We start from the raw sequence: 16,550 nt of genomic DNA, 5'->3' as shown, positions 1-16,550 counted from the left end.
CAAAGGGGGAATGTTTAGACCAGTGCTTTTCCTGTGGCCCCTTTAGCTGAACATTTTGGATCTCTTGCATATATGGAATTTGAAATTAGCCAGATTCCTAGGGGAAAAAAAAGCTTAAAGATCAAGTCTGGAATTTCTCAAATTGTGGTTCTGTAACGACCTGCCTCAGAGTTACCTTATTAACAGTATGGATTCTAAGCCATTACCCCAGACCCACTGAATTGAGGGATATTATTAGCATAATGATTAGGCACAGCAAAATTTGATAAATTACTGATTGAATTTATCTCCCAGATTCCCGTTGGTATCTCATTTAAGCCATCTTTAACAGTCAAAAGACCCTTCTGGTCTAGGTTGACCTTGAAAGAGGGAGGTTCCGTAAGGCATCAGACTATGAAAGAAACAGTGATGCCACATGTATCCACTATTATAACAAAAACCATCAGTAAGTTTACTGGGAAACATCTTTGCATAGAACTCTTTCCAGGCGCAGTAGGGGTACTAGTTGACTACAACAGTCAGGCAAGCAGTGACTCTAAAGTGAGGACACATATTTTCATTTGTGTCTCAGGGAAATAGAGACAGTTAGGGACAGCTTGTGACAAGTCTCACCTTGTCAGAGTGCAGCTGTCAACTTTGGCAAATAAGTCTGTTCTGATGACTGTGGTAAGTGAAAGTATGCATGGTAAAGAAAAAGTGGGTCACCATTTTGAGATCCCAAAATTGACATACAATTTTATGTGAAAGTAAATCTCTGTGGGAGGGGTACCCATCAAACTAAGAGAGGCTCATGAAAATGAAGTAAAGTCAAAATATGTAAAGAGGGTAGGGAAGATAGCTGGAGTGTTGGAAGAATCTGTGCAGAATCATAGACTTCTGATTGGAAGGGTCCTCAGAAATGAAATTTTCAATTTTTTTAGCTTTTGGACTCATTTGTCAAACAAAACCTTATGTAGAATTTGTGTATGAGTGTGTGTGTGTGTATTAGTCAGGATAGGCTAGGATCCATGTAGTGAAAAATGACCTCCTAAATTTATCAGCTGTTACAAAAGGCTTTTCTTGTTCCTGTTGTATGTCTGACATAGATGGGCTTGGGCTCAGATCACAGCTCCTCACTCCAGGACTCCAGTGGACAGCGTGGCCACCATCTCCAACGTTGCTGGTTGCCATGGCAGAAGAAAAGAAACAACTCTGAAGAGTATTGCATTGGTAACTAAATGCTCTGATTTGACAGCGACCCACAGCACTTCTACTCAAGTCACATGGATCAAAACCAGCCCTGTGATCCTACCCAACCACAAAGAGGCACAGAAGTGCAATCTTACCATATGCACAGAAGGCATTTCCTAGTTAAAAAAAACTAAACAAACCACCATTGACTATCACAGTGAGTGAGCGTGTGTGTGTGTGTGTGTGTGTGTGTGTTTGTGTGTGTGCTCTCCCTCATCTCCAATGTTATCTCTAGTTACCTCCAAGGAACTCCTAGACTCCATGAAAAGTCATTTGATAAATATTTGAGTCAGATCCCTTATTTTATAAATGAGGAAATCAAGGTCACTTTGCTTAGTTAAGGTCAAGCAGTATCAAAACCTGGGCCAGAGTGGAGGTCTCTTGGCTCTCAATTGAAGACTATTCCCATTTAAGATAAGAAGATGGTGTGTATGTGTGTGTGTGTGTGTGTGACAGAGAGAGAGAGGGAGAGACAGAAAATGGTGATTCAAGAGTTAAATGTAGACAAAGACTCATTCTGAAAGGATGTGAACTTGAGGAAGTTTTCCTTGAAGGCTTGCCATGCATTTCAAATGACAAATAGGTGCGGTAAAAACATTATATTTGCTCTGATTACCCAGGGGATGCTGGTCAATATAAAGAGTTTTTGAAGACAACAGCAACTGTTGATGAAACGTGGTGTTTCTAATGTAGTGAGGAAACCAAGCAGAAGTCACCAACTTTGCTGAGACCTGGGAGAAATACTCATGTCAAGGTCACAAGTGAGGAGGGCATCAGTCGATTTCACTCAAGTCAAGGGCATTGTACAGGGAACATTTATCCCATAAGATTAAGCAGTTCCATTGGGTTCAACAAACAGCAGCCATGACCCACTCTGTTCCCAGCACAGTGTTAAGTGTCAGGAATCCAAAGGCAAATAGCACACAGTCAAAAGAAGAAATGGTGAGACCTGCACTTAGACGCAGAGAAGTAGTGGAAGATACAGGACTTTTAGACAATTAATATGTGTGTGTTGGGCGGGGGGTAGGGGAGGGTGAAGGAAAGGAGCATCTAGAATGACTTCAAGTTTCCCTTTTTCTAGGGTTTCTCTTTGGGCATTTGGGACAGGACAATTCATTAGGCAGATCGATCCCCTCTACAGCAGGACATGTAGCCTCTCACTCTCACACTCCACACTGCAGCCTGAATAATCTCTATCTCTCTAAACATACAAATATTATCCCATCCACTCCCCACCTGGCTCCCTCGTTGCCTACTAATTTCCTCTGGGAAAGTTAGGTATAACATGAGGTTGTCCCAAATCCGGGCCCTTCCCGTATTTCTGCTCTCATGTCTCTCCACTTTCTCCTTTGCCCTTCATTTCCCACACCTATGATCCAAATGCACGAGTTGACTCACAGCTCTCTTGGTGCCTCACGCTATTTCCCAGCTCTGTGCTTTTGAATATGCTATTCTCTTTGTCTGGACAGTCTCCCTTGTCCTCCTGGTGAAATCCTATTCCCACTGACTCTTTCCTTGTGATCATGAGTCAGTACCTGGCTTTGGTTTATCCTGATCATACCGCTTGCAATTATTTGTTTACTTGGAGGAAACTGTAGAGTGTGGTGCTACTAGCTCAGGTTCTAGATAGATTATATGAATTTGTCCCACTTCACCATTTAGCAGCGGCACACTACTCGGACTCTCTGAATCTCAGTGTGTGCTTCTGTAAAATGAGAATAATAATAGTAATAGCGTCTCCTGCTTAGATTTATTCCGAGGATTAAGATATAAAGCAATTATACCCCAATAAAGATGTTTAAAAAAAGATAATGCAAGGAAAATACTGGCTAACCAAAGATATTCGCTACCATGATCATGGTTATGATTATGAGTATTATTTGTATATTTCCTCTCCAGACTTTGAACTCCTTGGGGGAGGGTCTGTTGTTTTATGCAACTTTATATTCTTAGTTCTTATCCTGGTGCCAGGCAAATAGGAGGTCCTCCATATATTTCTGAATGAGTCAATCAGGAAAATGTTACATTGTGCTCAGTAAGTGATTAGTTTAAACCGGCAGGAAAATGTCACATATGTTTTAGGATTTGAAAAAGACAAAAAATTTTCCTTGAAGGGTTTGTTTCATTTTTTTGGAAACCTCATTGATGCGAACCTGACAGTTTCTTGACGGTGCCAGAGCAGAGGACCTCACATCCTTACACATTGGAGAAGAATGTGGGGACTGGAGTAACATGGGTTTGCCATCAGCCCCAACAGGTTCCCATCCAGGCTTTGCTACATTCTGGTTACAGGATCTTATACTGGTTACCTAAACTGTGTGAGCATCAGTCCCCTTAGCTGTAGAGTGGTGGCAAATCACACATCAATTGATCAATCTTGTTGGACTGTTTCGATTAGAACTGGTAAACCATAGCTCTAGCACGTAGTAGGTGCTCATTAAATGTTAGTTATTTCCACTTGCATTGCCGGGTGAATGATTTCTTATAAGCTTGTGAGTAACTTGGAGGTAGGGATACAAGGTCAATGCAAGTCAGGCATCTTTGGGTGGCAAGGACACCCATTCACTGAAGCTTGACTGGGATTCAGGGGAATCTCATGAAATGCAATTGTAGAAGCTCTCTCTCTCTCTCTCTTTCTCCTTCATTCTTCTCTGTTCAACTATATTCTCTATTTCATCTGCTTCCACATGGCCTGTGCAAAAATGGTGGTCTTATCTTCCGTCTACATAACACTACCCTCCTTTACTCCCGACCACTAACTGATTCAGTCTTTTGTGTCTCAATCACAGATTCTTGGGAGAGAGAATCTGATTGGGCTAACTTCCAGCCAAGAGGTACCCAGCCCTTGCTCAATCAACTTTGCCAGAAGTGCGGCTGAGAGTGCTGGGAGAAGCAGGGTGGCAGGATACACCTGCCAGGGCTGAGGGTTTCTCTAAGAAGAGCGTGTGGGTGCCTCTGGTACAATGTCCTATCCTCTCAGGTTTTGTATCCTTTTAGTGTTCAGTGGAAGAGAGAGGAACAAGGAGGGAGAGATGGGATTTCGTGGCAGAGCAAAAGTGGCCATAATGCTGTCTAACTTTTTTTCTTCCTCTGGGTGTGGAAGCACATGCTTCCTTCCTTGTTTTTTATTTGTGTTGTTATTATTTTCGTTTGTTTTCAACCCCTTCTGTGTTGCCACCAGAAACCCCAGTTTTGATGGGATCCAAAGAAGTCCTGTCACCTGCCTCTCAATTCTGGTATTCTCTGGGTCAATCCCTTGAAGGGGGTCATTAGCATAAACCCCAGGCTGGAGATTAATTAATCAAGTAATTATGAAGAAAGTGAGGTTACAGATGTCAGCAACATCTAAGACAACAGGGAGTCTCCTTCCCTTCCTGTGACTCTCAATGGTAGAGTCCCCTCACCCCTCTAACACCATTACTGACCATGTAAATTACACCTTAATATGTCTGATGGCCCTGAATCTATAGTCATGACCTGTGATCTGAGACACAATCAGCTAAGGAGGCTGTCAGCGGGGAGCAAGGTCTCCACCTAGGAGCCTGGGAGGCCAAGAGTCAAGGAACTGGAGTGCCAGGGGCAGGAACATCCAGCAGGAAGGGAGCTTGTGCTGGGCTGCAAGACCTTTAGGCAGGAAGGACTGGGACAGGGGCTGGCAGTGGTCCTTTGAGCAAGACGACAAGCCTCCACCTTAAAAACTCAATCCTAAGGGTAAGCATTCTGTGCTGCTTCTTATTTGCTTGCTTTCTCATATGCCCCAATAGTAAAAGATTTATGGTTTCTTTTCTTTATTTCTTTTCCCTTTTTTTCCCCCAACATTCAACCCACTGGCACAGAGAGTGAAAATCCTTAAGCCTAAAGTTGACTGGAATCAGGACCGGCTGTCCCTATCAGCTGCTGGACTGCTCTTCAGGGAGGCTTGGAAGGTTCCAGCGAAAGCCCTGCCTTTGAACCAGAATCCCTCTGCCACCGTCTGCATGCGGATCCTTGCAACGGAGACAGAAATCTTTGTTCTCCATGAACAACAGAGCAGCACTCTTATTGGGCCCTTCCCTCTGCTGAGAATCCCGAGTAGCGCCTCGTCATCTCTGAATGCACCGTGATGCTTTAATGTCTGGCAGAGCATGAATTGTAAACACGTCATTAGACTTAAAGGCTGCCCCGAGATTGTGGCTAGGGGAGAAGGCCCTGAAGGAAAGAGGAGTCTGGCTGAAAATGAGCTCTGAATAATTTATCACGAATTGAAAAATCAATACCTTAAGTGAGGCGTGGTGAAGCTCGGAAACTCGGAGGTAAATACGGCAAGGATGTAATTTTTGAGAGAATGGTATCAAAAGGGATGGCCCTTGGGAAGAAGCAGGAGGCAGAGAGACCCTGGCTGAGGGCGGGCTGACTCCCACCAAGGCTGGGATGGGGGTGGGGCACAAAAGGAGACATAGAGTAGAGGCTGCCTGCAAGGCCACTGCATATTACCTGGCAGAGAGGTGAGGGCAGAGAAGAGCTGGGGAATGATCGAGAAAAAATGAGTGATGTGAAGTAGGAAATCCAAGAAGACCTGAGCAGTGGGCACAGGAAGGCTTCCTGGAGGAGGGAAGACCCAGCTCTGAAAGGGAGGATTTGATGAAGGGAAAGGATGCGAAGGGAATTTCATCAGACAAGTTGTTAAGGTGCAGCAGAGGAAAGCTGAAGAGGCTGGTTGAAGAACGCCCTGTGGAAGAATGGAAATGCGCTCAAGTTTCAAATGGGAGCCCCTGCAGATTCTTAGGCGGGACACTGACGTGCATTTAGTAATTCAGCAAACATTCAGCAATAATTGAGTAGCTATGTTCCAGATTCCGTGCTCAGTACGCTGCATGCCATGGTAAGTGCGAGACAGGCGTGGCCCCTCACCTCACGGGAATTAACACTTTGGTGAGGAAAACAGATAATCAAAAAAACAGTAATCACATTTATCATGCTAAGTGCTCTATCTGCGCCATGTCAACCCTCACTGTGGGGTGAAGAGGCAGGTGAAATAATTATCTCCATTTCGTAGATAAAGACACTGAGGCTGAGAGAGCTTAAGTAATTCACCTAAGGCAACCCAGCTAGTAAATGGTGGAGCTACAAATCTGCAGTGCTATTATGCAGCTCTGATCTGGGGCTAAATGTTTGGATGGGGAAGTAGATGAAGCCGTGGGCCAACGCTGGATGCATGATTTTGTTCAGGGGGTTAGGGAGGCTCTGGAGGAAGGGGTTAAGATGAAACCTGTAAGATGAGCTGGGGGCATGTGGTGAGGTAAGAGTGACCTATCCAAGGGCCTGGAGGTGATGAAGGAGGAGAAGGGAGGAGAAGCCAGATCCGGCAGAGCTCTCAGTGCTTCTCAAAGGCCGCAGGAAGGCCAGACTTCATTCCGAGGGCAATGAGAAGCTGCTAAAGGTTTCTAAGACCAGAGGCATGGAGGGTATGTGTGTGAGAGAATTAGCTTTGCATTTTTAGGAGATCACTCTTGCTGCTTTGTGGGGAATTGACGGGTGCGGCCAGGAGTGCAAGCGACTGGAGCAGTGAGAAAGTTGAGAACCAGGAAATAAGTGAACCAATAAATGTGTCAGACCCTTGGATACGTTATTAACGGGAGAGTCCCTCAGTCCCTCGCTTAAAGCCTTAAAAAAAGAGAAAAAAGGGCTTCCCTGGTGACGCAGTGGTTAAGAATCCACTTGCCAATGCAGGGGACACGGGTTCAAGCCCTGGTCCGGGAAGATCCCACATGCCGCGGAGCAACTAAGCCCATGCACCACAACAACTGAGCCTGCGCCCTAGAGCCCACGAGCCACAACTGCTGAGCCCGCAAGCCACAGCTACTGAAGCCCACGCGCCTAGAGCCCGCACTCTGCAACAAGAGAAGCTACCACAGTGAGAAGCCCACGCACCGCAACGAAGAGTAGCCCCAACTTGCTGCAACTAGAGAAAGCCTGCGCACAGCAATGAAGACCCAAAGCAGCCAAAAATAAATTAATTAATAAAAAACAAAAAAGAAAAAAGCCTTTTTTCCCTCATTTACATCCAGTTCTAATAATTCAGCTGTTTGTTTTCCCAATTTGTAGCAGATTAAGAGTAACCATTTAAGAAAGAATTTGAGAGTGCCATGGTGCGGGGGGAACACTGGCAGTTGTGAAAAGTGGCAGCTTGATTGTAAGGAAAGACACATATTAAAAATATTAATAAACATTTAAATTGCTCTGCAGGTTGGGATTAGCCTATGGAAAGGCAGAGAGCCCTACCTCAACGCCATCCTCCCATTGTGAAGTCAGTACTTGGTAACTTTAGGGATTCATTTGAGTCAACAGCACAGGGTGTTGTTACAAAGTAACCTCTCTTTAAAAAGTCAGGAAAAAAACAGGAGGACTCCACATTCCTAGCAGCCCTTGCGAATGTCGGTGAGCCAATCTCAAGATGGCAGCGAAGCCTGGGGTTTAGTGTCCTGCTCCAGCGTGCAAGGCCAGCGCTGTGTCTCCCCGTCTGGGTGGCCATCCGAGGGTTGCTGGAATAGAGGGTCTGGAGCTTGGTCAAAGCCTCTGGACTCATCAGGGAACCTGGAACATGAGCTGAGGCGAAGTGACAGTGGCTATGGCAGCCATGGGCCTCCGCCTTCAGAAGTTCAGCGGGAACATTTTCTAGATTGCCGCAGTCTTTTAGGGATTTAGAAAAGGTCGCAGCTGCTAGGGAACTTACTCAGAGAAGTACAGGGTATAACAGATCCCTCAGCACCCGGACTTCAGGGTTTTACTTGAGCGAGGGCATGGCTCCGGCCCCTCACTAGGCCCCCTCGCTCTGCCATCATGGGCCCCGGCCCACAATGAGTATGGGATGCCTTCTGTTGTAAGGACGTAGATCGGCTCTTCTCCAGTCTTGGACTGATGCCCTCCAGCACCCTGTACTCAGAGGTGGTGATATATAACCTTTCACAGTTGGCCATGTCAGATGCCAGCCCCAGGGTGCCTTGACTTACCTATTATCTTGCTTGAGTGGTTAGAAGTATGGCCAGGGAACTGGGATGTTGGAAGACTAGTGCAGGACTTCTTCTAGTTCAGGTGCCTTCTTTTGTTGTTGTTAGTATAATTAATAGGCTAAAAAAAAAATTCCATTATCTGGTTAAGATCTGGGAGGCTGAAGTATGAAATAATACTGTCTGAAGAATGGGGAGGTCCCTTGGGTCTCAATTCTATAAGGACTTACATCCCCTAGTGCCTCTTCCAATTATTCTGGACTCCTGGCCTCTGCTTTACTGGAGACCTTTGGACTCCATCTGGGGGACCATTAGAAAAAAAATCTTCAGCAGAAGATAGTTGGGTAGGTCTGAGAGGCCAGCTCTGGACCTCAACACTTTTATACAGTTATGACATTCTGAGTAAGAACTATGACCATTGGAAGTGTGACTGTTGGAGCTCTGATGTCTCTTGCAGAACTTTTGCTAGCTTGAGTTTTAGGTATTATTTTTGTTATGATGAATAGAATTTTTTCATTGTTTTCAAATTTTCAGCAAATTTGAAGTGCTGAAAAGCAATTGGTTTCTGTTTATCGATCATATATCCAAGAACTTGTTCAATTACCTTATTTGTTTATTTATCTATCTATTTCTTTTTAATTGAAGTATAATTGACTTACAAAATTATATTAGTTTCAGGTGTACAACATAGAGATCTGATATTTTTATAAATTACAAAATCTTTACTATGATAAGTCTAGTTACCATCTGTCACCATACAAAGTTCTTACAATATTAATGACTATATTCCCTATGCTGCACATTACAGCTGCATGTAATGGGATTTGTTCCATTTGTAAGTGGAATTTTTTACCTCTTGAGCTCCCTCACCTATTTCACCCATCTGTCTCCTCCCCTCCCCTCTGGCAGCCAATAGTTTGTTTTCTGTGTCTATGGGTCTTTTCTGTTATTTTTGTTTGTTTGTTTTGTTTTTTAGATTCCACATATAAGTGAAATTATATGATATTTATCTTTCTCTGACTTATTTCACTTAGCATAATACCCTCTAGGTCCATCCATGTTGTGGCAAGATTTCATTCTCTTTTATGGCTGAGTAATATTCCATTTTATTTATATATCACATCTTCTTTATCCATTCATCTAGCAATTGATGCTTAGGTTGCTTCCATATCTTTGCTATTGTAAGTAATGCTGCAATGAACATATATCTTTTTGAATTTGTTTTATGTTGTCTTTGGAAGAATACCCAGAAATGGAATTGCTGGATTGTATGGTAGTTCTGTCAAGCTACTTGGGAACACAGAATAAGCACTCTATTCTGGAGTCTGTCAGCTCCCTCATCATGCTTGCAAGTGCCTGGATAAGGGGTTCCATGCACCGTGGAGAATGACTAGTAAATACCTAGATGCACTTTGGATTTGGACTCTGTCAGAAGAGTGATTATATTGGTATCTGCAAATACATACTGCCACATCAGCCTATCCATTGGCACCTGCTGAGGCTGTTTTATCTGGAATCATCCATCTGAGTACTTTGTACTTTTGTGCATCTGCATTTGTCTTGGAACCAAGTTTATAGAAGTCTTGTGATGACAGATTCCACAGTTCTATGAGGAGGGCCTCTGGGTGTGTTGCAAATGCAGGCTGTCCCCAGCTCTGGTCTCTGGCTCTGTCACAAGAAGCAGATTGTTGACTCTCTCCCAGCTGCTTCTTGCCACTTGCAATTTGTGCGTTCTACCAAAATCGCTCTGTTCTGAACAAGCCAGTCACCTCACTGTGGTGAGGAGGTTGTGTGTCTGCTGAATGTTTTATTTACCATCTGGCTGGCAGCAAAGCACAGAACATACTTATGAACCAGTAATGCTCGAGACCATCACATACCAGTGCTGAAAAGGTCACTGGCTTCTCCTTATGCCTGACTGGCACCAGCAATCCCTCACACAGGTCCTGTGCTATTCCTTTGAGGCTTTGGGAAGGAGGGCTCTGTGCTGTGAAGCAGCTCAAGGAGGTTTCTATCTTTTGAACCAGGCATGAGGGGAGCCTCCAGGCATTTTCTAAGAAGAGGGGCATTTTGCCATCTCATTTCTTCTGCCTTCCTGAAGCCCACATGAGTTAGCAGGAAAGCACCTTTCATGCGTTTGAGGAAATCTGTGACTGTACTTCTGCTATCAGTAGGGGCTCAATCAATGTGACTTCCCTTTCCCCCACTTCACCAGCCAGATTCTCTCCTTTGGAAAAGGGGGATTTAGTAGCTCTTTCCCTTGCTCAGGGGACAACATCCCCTTAGAGTTAGACAGTGTTTCTGTTTTTAGCAGTCCTCTTTGAGATGAAGATACTTCCAAGAGGTCTCTCACTTTGGATTTTTCTTTTTTTTCCTTTTTTTATTGAGATCTTAATCAGCCAGTTATTCCTTCACTGAAGATAGATGTTCCTTAACAGATACCCAGGAGGGATATGGTATATGGAAAGAGTACTGGACTTGGAGTCAGAAGCCCTCTACTACTTTTACTTATTAATGTTTGCCTTAAATACAGTTTCCTCATCTGGAAAATGGGCATGATAATAACTTACCTTATGGGGCGGTTGTGAAGATTAAGACAAGATATGTGTGAACAGTGCTCTGTGGATTGAACAGTACTTGTATACCCTACCTGCCTTAGAAGTCTAGGTGGTCAAACAAGACACATCGCTATTCTGCATAGTTTTACTTGGTTACTTATATAAATTGTATAGAGAACTGATACTTATCCCTTTAAGTAATAAAACATTAAAAATGTATATTTAGTCCTTGGGCTACAGAAGAGTAAGGTTCCTCAATATATGCTATAAAATATGTATAGTTATGAACTGGAAATGAAATACCATAATTAATTATCTAAATAAAAGTGTTAAGTACTATGAAAACTAACATTTGTTGAATGCTTACCACAGACTCAGTACCAAGCTTTACAAATAGTATTTCATCTAATCTTCACAACAACCCTATGAGGTAGATACTACATTTTACAGATGAGGTTACTGAGATATAGAAACTTAAGCAGCTTGTCCCGATTCACAAAACTAGTAAATGGCAGATCTAGAATTGAAACCCAAGCCTGTCTGATTACCTGTGTATAACCATCATGCTCTATTGCTTCCCTAATCAACGTATCTCCTACTGAGCATCCTTTTAAAGAGCAGGAAGGGGGGCTTCCCTGGTGGCCCAGTGGTTGAGAGTCCGCCTGCCGATGCAGGGGACACCGGTTCGTGCCCCGGTCCGGGAAGATCCCACATGCTGCGGAGCGGCTGGGCCCGTGAGCCATGGCCGCTGAGCCTGCGCGTCCGGAGCCTGTGCTCCACAACGGGAGAGGCCACAGCAGTGAGAGGCCTGCGTACCACAAAAAAATAAAGAAAGAAAGAAAATAATAATACAGAGCAAGAAGCCAAATGTTTTACCGCATCTCCACTCGCAGGCAACATAATGTTATTTATGTAAAATACACAAAACTAAGAAATGGCTCTGAGTGAGCAAAAGAAAGAGGTGGTGGTTGATAACATTCCTGCTTTCACTACATGGTGAAAGTAGCCCGTACCTTGATGATCCTTTCATTTTTGTTCAATAGGAAACACCTACAACTAGTATATGTAGCTCAAGAATTGTGTGTGTGTGTGTGTGTGTGTGTGTGTGTGTGTGTGTGTGTGTGTGCATGTTTTTATATTTGTTCCATTCAGGGAAAATCTTCCTCCTACGGTATTGCTCTCTTCCCTATGGCCATAAACCATAAAGGATGGCCATTTTTCTGATGATGAAGAATCATCATCGTGAATGTCAAAGGTTGAGTTATGTTTGGTATGTTGTGCTCAAAGCCTACCAGTGTAAGGCTGGGCTGAGGTGTAATTTTTTTTTTTTAATAAATTTATTTATTTTATTTTATTTATTTTTGGCTGTGTTGGGTCTTTGTTGCTGTGCATGGGGTTTCTCTAGTTGCTGAGAGCAGGGGCTACTCTTTGTTGCGGTGCGTGGGCCTGTTACTGTGGTGGCCTCTCTCGTCGTGGAGCACGGGCTCTAGGCACGTGGGCCTCAGTATCTGCAGCACGTGGGCTCAGTAGTTGTGGCTCGCGGGCTCAGTAGTTGTGGCTCGTGGGCTCTTGAGCGCAGGCCCAGTAGTTGTAGCGCACGGGGCCCAGCTGCTCTGCAGCATGTGGGATCTTCCCGGACCAGGGCTCGAACTCGTGTCCCCCTGCATTGGCAGGCGGACTCTCAACCACTGTGCCACCAGGGAAGCCCTGAGGTTTAATTATTATCCTTCTTTTACAGATTGGGAAACGGGCTTAGAGTACCTACAAGACTAGCTCAGGTCACAAAGCAGGATGGCAACCAGTGTGAAGCAGATTTTTTAGCACAACAAAAGGAATTATTTTTTAAATTAAAAAAAATAATAATTTGAATTTCAAAAGTATAACATTAAGAAGTATTCATTATAAAAATTCAGATGTTACAGATGAACTGGGTAAGAAGTTCAGCAGTTGATCACTACCCTTAATCATGGTTCTTTTCCCAAAGAAAGCCTATGGTTAATAGTTTCATGTGTATTTCTTCTCAGATTTTATTGTCTGTGTGACTCATCTGAGGATTTTGTTACAATGCAGATTCTGATTCAGTAGATGTGGGAAGGGCCTAATACTCTGCATTTCTAATAAGCACCCAACTGGTCCATGGACCACACTTTGAGTACAAGGTCATAGGGCATGTGCATTTTAAATTTCATCATTGCTGCCAAACTGCATTCCAAAGTGATTGTACCAGTTACACTTTCATCAGCAGGATATATGAGTACTTATTTCTCTTATACTCTCTCTAACACTTGAAAATCATCTCCTTAAATTTGTCAGTCTGATAGGTGAGATATGGTGCCTATGTTTTAAAAATGTATTTCCTGATTTTTTTAACATCTTTATTGGAGTATAATTGTTTTACATTGTTGTGTTTGTATTTCCTGATTTTTAACAAATATAAGCATCCTTTCACATGTGTATTGGATGTTTATACTTTCTCTTTAGTTAATTCCTTGTTCATATTTTTGACCCATTTTCCATTTGGATACTTTTGCCTCTTTATTTTGTTGGTTTATATGAATTCTTTATATATTCTGCATATCAATCCTTGGTCTACTAACTATCTTGCAAATATTTTCCTCTAGGTCTAAAGAACAAATTCCACCCAGCAGAGCTGTCCAGTGATTGAATGGAAGCAGAGCTGTTCGGAAGTTGCCTGATCACTTATTGGGGAGGAATTTGGTATGTCTATCAACTGCTTGTGCCTTTCTCTTTCATATTAATATAGTATATCAGTTAACAGCTTATCAGACTGTGTTACAGTTGTTTATCGGCCTCTTCCACTAAACAATGATCTCCTTGAGGGAACGGGTGCAGGTCTGTAAGTCATCTCTGTGTTACCAGCAGCCAGCATTGGGTCTAGCACAGAACAGGCACTCAGAAATACTTAGTGGATGAATAAGTAGACAGATGGTTAGATTCCAGTGAGTGTCTGCCCTGTGATTCAGCTAGGAGTTGCTTTGGGTCCTTCAACAAGGTGAAAGAGGAGGAGCCAAGAGTCAGTTTCTAGGACCTTTTTCTCCTAGTTAGAGGAAAGTTCTTTCTGGGTGGCTTGTCTCTCTTTTTGTTGACCTTTCACATACCTTGGTGCTCAGAGATGGTAAAAATAACAATAGCCAATACTTATATAGTGCCTTCAATGTGCTTTATATACATGAGTTCAGCTGATGCTCACAACATCCCTGTTAGGAGGAGGTAGGTATTTTTATTATTCTTCCCATTTTACAGATTAAGAGACCAAGGCACAGAGAGGTTAAGTAATTTGCCCAAGATCATACTAGTACATGGCAGACCTGGAATATGAATCCAGCTCTCTGGATTCCTTAGTCTATGCTCAAGAGACGACATGTGAAAAATACTAGGCCTGACACAATGTGAGTGCTAAACAAATATTCCTCACTTTGTTCACCATCCAGCCCTCAGAAGTGTGCCTTTTCTGTCAATAGCATCTCACTCCTGTGGCTTGGCAGAATCCAGTCTTGGACCTATTGTTTCTCTGCAGCCTTTGTCTCTGAAACTTGCATCCCTCCCTGCTGGAAGCTCTGCTAGTAATCCCTGTTCTCCTAGGGATCTGGAAAACCCACTTCGCATGCAGCCAGCCCAGGGACTGAGACTTTCCACTGTCAAGGCTCATTTTCCCCTGTAGCCCCCAAATCCCAGTTGGCACCTCTGGCCCCAAGGCTTTGCATAGTGCTGCCATCTGGTGGGTATAGTTGACCACTGACACCACTCTCTGATGAGTGACTTGCCATTGGCCAAGACTGGCCCCCTGCTCCTCTTTAGCCCTCAAGTCAGGGTACCCCACTCAGAATGTCATCAACTAGGAGTTAAATTCCATGAACGACTGGCTTTTCCAACCCCGATATCTCAGGTGTCAGAGATATTCTGAATGTAGCCAGTATTGGTGGGATGATAGAGTGGCTATACTTGTGGGTAATCAGTCCTACTTGCCCGCCCCCCAAATCACCTCAAGAGGGCAGCTGCCTACCCCGTGTAAAAGATGGGTAAAATCCAAAGGTTGTGCTGCAAAGACCCTATCAAGGATCTCTAGCCACTTGTGTAGCTTCTTCAAGGTACCCACTTTCCTCTTGCAGCAGTAGAAGGAGACCCTAGGTTCAGAGTCTAGGCATAAGTTTAAAGAAATATATAGTACTAGAGTCTCTGCTAGGCCCATTCACATCCATTATCTGATTAACTTCACAGTGATCCCCTGATGACTTTTAGCAGCTTTCCAGGCTCAGAAAAGAGGGCCATCTTGAGACTGTGAGACTTAGTTTATATCCACATGTTTGCAGTAAACTGGGCAGGGCCCAGGGCAACTGGTCATTCAGACAGAACCTCAGGGGCTCAATAATTACTTATTGGATTGAATGTCATTGAAATGAGGGTCAAAGAAATGAATCTTTACCCAGGCATTATTTATAGGAGGGCTTCCGTAGAGGCTAACTCTTTTCTGTCCTCGTGACTGTGAAATCTTTCTGAGTTAAGTCTTTGTGTTCCCATCCAATTCACTTGTTTAAAAACAAGGAATTAGGGGTCTTGAGTGGGAATTAGGGGGGCCTGGGGGCAAAAGTCCCTGAAACCAGCTGTCCATTTGAACATCCTATCAACCTATGCAGATCACTGCCCTGCTGATGGTGAAGACAGACATTATAAATAGAAAGTCAACGTGCTGGAGCTCAGCTAGGCAAGACAAGCACCTTGCTGCCTAAAGTTTTAGTTCCTTTTAACTTCCATTAGGGGAGAGAGAACTGCTATTGGTCGGTGGGGAAACAAAGTATTGCTAAACAGCAAATGGAGTTCAAGGAACCCCATAGAGTTCACCATATCCTGGAAGGAAACCTCATGCCTGAGCACCCACTGTGCCTCCTGCACTAATGAAACCCTTTCTGGTGCATTCTCTCTTTTAATCTTCACAACCAGTTCTTCAGCAAGTATTGTTTCCATTTGACATAAGGGGAAACTGAACCCCATTGGTGTTTTGAAACTCGTCCAAGCTCACATCATTAATAAGTGGTGGATGTGGGACTAGAGTCGTGGAGACTGGTTGCACCTCCAGTGAATATTCTTTGAACTGCTCAGCTCCACCTTGTGACCTTTCAGAGAGAAGAGCCTGTTCCTCATTCTTCTTTTGTTGCATTCAGCCCCTCCACAATTATAAATATATGACAGGACCAGCTGGACCAAAATATAAGGTCACACAATCCACTTTTTCTCCTTGAACCTTATTTTTTAAACTTTTTTTTTTTCCATTAAGAATGTGAAAAATGAGTGTTGCTCCTCTCTGTCCAGCCTTGTGTGGGGGGGTTTAGGAAGATCCTGGGAAGAGCTGAACTTCCAGGCCTCCTCCTGGGAGAGAGTATGGAACAGAAGGAATAATTAGACCTTTGCCATTAGCTGTACTCAAGGCCATTGCTTGTAAATGCATCCAATCAGAAGAAAGTCCAGATCCTCCATTTGTGACCTGATTATACTTCCAGAGGAAAAGAAAGGGAGAGCAAGTTTTATTTCCTCATGGATGCAGATTTCTGTACCTTGACTTTTTTTCAGAAATAGTTTGTCCTTTCTTTTCGCATACATATTGACTCATATATACTATCCTCCTCTACTCTCTATCCGACACACAGCTATTGTTCTCTTTCCCAGCTATGGGTAAAGAGAAATCTTCCAAGATCTCTAGTTGGTGTCTGTTTTCACAGCATCTTTTGGGAGTTATTGTAAGCAAAGCACTGGCTGATGG

The sequence above is a fragment of the Leucopleurus acutus genome (assembly GCF_964270905.1).
Source record: "Leucopleurus acutus genome assembly, chromosome: 8".
Classification (NCBI taxonomy): domain Eukaryota; kingdom Metazoa; phylum Chordata; class Mammalia; order Artiodactyla; family Delphinidae; genus Leucopleurus; species Leucopleurus acutus.
This window is presented reverse-complemented; position numbering follows the sequence as displayed.